At 32.1% G+C, this 5,696-nt stretch overlaps 1 pseudogene across 1 annotated transcript; it reads right to left on the bottom strand.

Moving 5' to 3' along the window:
* Positions 1-1,226: 1,226 nt before the first annotated feature.
* LOC308648049 (small ribosomal subunit protein eS6-like) lies at positions 1,227-1,861 on the bottom strand (annotated as a pseudogene). The gene has a single exon. The product of its transcript is annotated as a small ribosomal subunit protein eS6-like (transcript).
* Between the last annotated feature and the right edge of the window lie 3,835 nt (positions 1,862-5,696).

Below are 5,696 nucleotides of genomic sequence, written 5' to 3' on the forward strand. Positions count from 1 at the left end.
TACCACTGAGCCACAACCCCAGCCTAATGTAGTTATTTTGATTTGTTTTTCAAAAAATATTTTTCATCCTAAAGTTAATATATGCTTCTTGTAACATTTTTGGAAGATGCAGAAAAGTTGAATAAAAGATTTAATAATATTTAATATTATTAATAATAAAATTAAAATAATACTATTAATGATTAATATTTAGATGCATTTTCTTCTGAAAAATTTCTATGTATAAATTTTATGATTTGTAATATAAAGTAAAAACGTCACTATTACATTTATTTGATAATTTTAGTGTGTATTTATTTTCTAAGGCTTATTTCTTTATTTTTATTTTTAAATTCTCTTTTTTTGTAATAGTGTTTATGCAGAGCTGAAATTTATTTTGGATCTAAATTGATTGTACTCTCCAGGAATTAAAAAATAATCCTTGAAATATACACTAAGATTTTCTTCGTTGTCTAGATATAATCCCACATTCTTTAATAGATTGCTTGGAATTTCACATAAGCTCCGCAGGACAGGTATTTTCATGTGTGTTTATAGATGGGAAACCTGCAATCCTGAGAAGTTACATCACACCTCGTAGATCAGACAAGTCATAATGGTAGAATGGGGCTAAAACATTCTACTAAAGTCAGTATCTATAGTGTATGGTTCACTAGAAGCCTGAATATAGGAGTAGTTTTCTTTTTAATTTCTTTTCAAAACTGTACTTTTGATTCTTGCCTGATGGTTCTTTTTGATCAACATTAGAGAGGAGCTTGTTAAATTTTAAAAAATACAGACCAACTCTGATTGGATATTTTATGATATGCATACAGGAATTAATTTGGGAAGTACAAATTGTCTTTTATATATTTCATTACATGTTTCATGGTTTTATTTATTTAGGCCCAACATATTTCATTAATTGCTTTGGCCTGAATGTAGCCTTCCAAAATTTACATCTTGAAATTTGAACCTTTAAGGTGATAGTAAGTATTTGGAGGTGGTCTTTGGGGAGATGATTAGGTCAGGAAGGTGGGGCCCTCATTCATGGGATTAGTGTCCTTATAAAAGAAGCCACAGAAACCTGCCTTGCTCTTCCTCTATTTGAGGACACAGCAGGAAGGTGGTATCTATGAACCAAGAAATGTGCCCTCACCAGACCCTGAATCCCTTCAGAACTGTGAGAAATACATTTTTATTGTTTTTTTGAAGGCCTAATTTTATTTATTTGTTACTCTTGATTCTTATTTTTGACTGGATTCAGAAGCTCTCAGAGAGGACAGCCCGTGTCTTTTGGTGATCTGTCCCTGGCATTTTTCTCTGGCTTCTTTCATTCTCTTGGCTGAAAGTTTGGCACTTGTGTTGTAGGACACCTGGAGTAACAAGATGCTGAATCTTTGGTGCTTTGATCTTGGGATTTTAACCTTCCTTGTTCAAGGGTTTTTCTGACAACATATTGATAAACAGCATTTTCCTTAGAGAGAAAAGTTTGCGAATTCTACTAGCTCTCCTGGGTCCCAGTCTATGAGTCACAGTAAGTCCAGGAATATCCTTTTTATTTTTTTTAACACTAAGTTGAGAATGCTCAGACTGGTATCCACAATGACACTTTGAGCAGATTTGTGCTTTCTCTCTCCAGTTCGCCTAGGTCTATAACAGGAATGTCTCTTAGTAGCAGGCCAACATCCCCAAGGGACAAGACATCCTGCTTTATGGTGAAATCTCATCAGACCACATAACCCTTCCACTCCTTGTCCACAGCATTAGCAGCAACTTCTGTGGCCATGCACTTCTCATTAAAAGTACGAAGTCTGCATTCATCGTCCACTTCAATTAGTTTCTGGCAGCCAGTGGCTGGGAAGGAGATAGTCAACTTCATCTTGGTACAACTGATCACCTATAAGGAACCATGAAAAAAAGACCATATTTTTATTGTTTATGGTATTTTGTCATAGCAAAATGGACCAGAACTTGATTTTTTTTGTTTGTTCCTGCAAAGAATATGTTTTTTCACTCTTCCTTCTAATTAGTTACTGTTTACCAATGAAATGACATTAACTTTTAAAATACTTCGGTATATGTGCTGAAATTTTAAGGATCAAGATTTCGGTGCCTGTAGCTTTCTCTCACAATTTTTAGTGAGAGAGATAGAAATAGATATTTGGACAAAATGTGAGAAAGAGCAAATGTGGCCAAATTCTAAAAATTGATGAATCTTGGTTAAAAATTGTAGGTATTCATTGTAGTAACTATTAGCTCTCCTGGGTCCCAGTACTACTCTTCTAACACTTTTGTAGATGTAAAACTTTCCAAAATAAACAACTGAAAGAATGATCTTGTATTTGGTCATTTTATTGAGCTCTCTTATGGAGCCTAAAATTGTTATATCAATTTGTGTGGTAAGGTTCTAGGTATAGAATATCAATTGTAAATTACCATAATTCTGTCTTATCTTTACTAATATAAAGTAACATCTCTTATTATTGCTTCATATCTTTTTGAAATTAGCCAAAATTTGAAGAACAATGTTAAATAAAGCACCAGATATGATTTTTGGTGCTGTTCTTGCCATGTTTAATTGACATATATCTAAATTTAGTTTTGCTTTCAGATATAAGATTATCTGTCTTGTACTGGAGTTGTGGCTCAGTGGCAGAGCACTTGCCTTACACACGTGAGGCACTGGGTTCAATCCTCAGCACCACATAAAATTAAATAAACAAATAAAGATACTGTATAATTATATAACAAAAAAGTATTTAAGAAAAAAATTATCATATCTCTTTATTATTATTATTATTTTGTTAAGGAACTTTTCTACTTTTTGGTTCTGATAAGTTTCCTTCAGTATGACTGATGAATTTTATCAAACATTTTTTTTTGGTATTATTAATTATTAATATTATAATAATTTTTTTAGTAGTTCTCTTACCAGAAACTAGCAAATGGTCCTAAATTCCAGGTACATGGTAAATGAACAATCAACATTTATTAAAAAAAAATGAAGAGGCAAGTTAAAACAAGTAGAGATATGTTATAATGAAAAAGAAATGATAAAAAATGATATACATTTTTCAGTCTTGGTCCTGCCATGGATTTGATTTAAGAGGGAGTCCTTGATTAGAATTCTGAATCTTGCTTGCCATCAATTACACTGAAGTTTGGAGTTGATTTTTCCTTTTGATCCTGTGCTAAGTAATAAAGATCTAGATTTTTCTCAGAGCATAGACAAGGGCCGCAGATCAATCTTGCTTCCTATAAGCGTATGTTAATATTTCATATGTCATAACCCTAAAAGTTACTTCTGGGGTTCTTAAGAGGAACTCATTATCATTGTATTCTGGATAACATTCACGGTTTTGAGAGAAGCAACTAAAGACTCATATGCAACATCATGTGAGATTGATGCTATTTGTTGTGATCACAGTGATAATGGATGGGAATATTTATGTCTTCCATAAAAATATTAAACAATGTCTTACAGTATCTTTTCTACAGCTTTTGTCTTCTTCATGAAGACCGTCAGCTATGGGGAATTGAAAGGCAGCATAGTGAACAAGAAAGAGCTCGAACATGAAAGCTGGAGCTGGGTTGCACTAGTTAAAACCTATCGGACCTCAGGAAAGAGCTCCGTTCCTTTAAGATTCTATTTTACCCACTTAATAGAATTTTGTGAGGATTAAAAGTAATGATACGTATAGTCCTCCTACTATGCAATAGCACAAAGGAAGTTCTTGCTTCTATGTCACTGTAATTTACACTCACTCATTAGGCTTTAACCATCCCTTCCGCCGACTCTCCCTCTGGTAACTCCCATTCTACTCCTATAGGGGGAATACAGTTACCAGTAATATACTCTCTATTTCAAAAAGTGAGAAAGATTTTGAATGTTTTAACTATAAAAATGATAAATGTTTAAGATGGATATATTTAACCCAATTTAAACATTACATTATATATACATATATAGGAACAGCATAGGTTACCACCATGAATATGCACAATTTTTATGTTTTTATGTAACAGGTAAAACATGAATTTAATAAAAAAGTAGAAAAAAGTACTGATAATTATGTAAATGCTGTCATGTAATCCATAGTAAGTACTTGGTACATGTAAGTTTCTTGCATTTGCTTTTCTTTTTTTCCTCCTATACAGTTTCCTCATGGTATGTGAATGCTTATTTATTCTGCATGGATAACAAGGACATCATAATAGTTGGAGAAAATGACAACTGAAGAACCTACCATTCAAATGTTTGATTTTTTAAGCAACAGAACAAAACTATGTTGCTATTATATGGTATTCTGAAGTAACAGATTTAAGCTGATTCTTTTAGTAAACATATTTGCTAAGACTTGTCTGTTAACCCACAAGTAAAGCTTAATGAATACAGGACAATGTATTCAAGGCAGTAAAAATGAGACAGATAAATTGTTAATTCATTAATCTACAAAAGATCTATTTTAAAGTGGTTTTGTTCTAAAATTCCATCTAAAGTTTCATATGACATATACTTGTTTGAACTTTTATAAAATGAATCTACCTCGTATTAACATATTTGAGAAGGAATTTTACCATTTTGTTATTGGTGATATAGAGACATTCAAACTAAATAATTATATAGTCAGTGAATTTGCAGCTGTTTGAAACATGTTTCCAGAGTTTTGAATGATTGGTCAATATTAGACTGGAATGGTGTCTACAGTGATATGCCAAAAATGTCTATTCTAGATACTTCTTCATAGTGCACATGAATAATTTGAAAAAAGATTTAAGCAAACACATCATGTTTGTAGAAGTTGTAGAACTATGAGAAACATAATGACACATCTGATCAATATGGGGCAAAATGAACACAACATTTAACATTCACACATGCACACTCATATATTCCAACTAGTAAGCTATGTACATACATAACCTTGCAGTTTGGTTTACAGTAGCAACTGGAAGTATGTATACCAAGGATATTTATTTTTCTAAAAAAACTACTGAAAACAGAAAATCTTTGTGAACAAACATGTTTTTATATTTTATAATTGTGAAATGTTTAAAATAAATGTCCAAATGAGGGGATTAATTATCATAATTTACCATAGTCACTTCATGAAACATTACACATTAATCAAAGTGAATCTTATAAGGGAATTTCCAACAACCTGGTAAGATGTTGTGTATTAATGCCCCAAACTCAGAATACAAATTGGACGATCTTTTTTTTTCTTTAGAGACAGGGTCACACGGAGTTGTTTAATACCTTGATCTTGCTGAGTCTGGCTTTGAACTGGTGATACTCCTCTCAGCCTTCCAAGCCATTGGGAATATGGGCCTCCATGCCCAGTTTGGATGATCTTAATCTACATAAAAAAATTAAAATGCTATGCAAAAACATTTGATAGATACATACCAAAATACTATCTATGTTTTTCCTACATGCTCTTAGTTATACTATTTTGGTTTTAACTCAAATGCTGAATATGTATTTTAAAATAATTATCTCAATATTATTAAATAAGTTGCAGAAGTAGTAGATTGAGAATGCCTAGCTTGAAAGCAATTAATGCTGATGGCTACTAATAGTCAAGATTCATTGACTGTCCTGCACTTTTCATACTTTACCTCAATCCTTACAACTAACTTTAATTCACTGAAGTCTCACAGCACCTATATGCGATATGTATCATCATTTCCATTTTAAAATTCAAACTTAA

This window comes from Spermophilus citellus (assembly GCF_964194105.1).
Source record: "Spermophilus citellus genome assembly, chromosome: 4".
Classification (NCBI taxonomy): domain Eukaryota; kingdom Metazoa; phylum Chordata; class Mammalia; order Rodentia; family Sciuridae; genus Spermophilus; species Spermophilus citellus.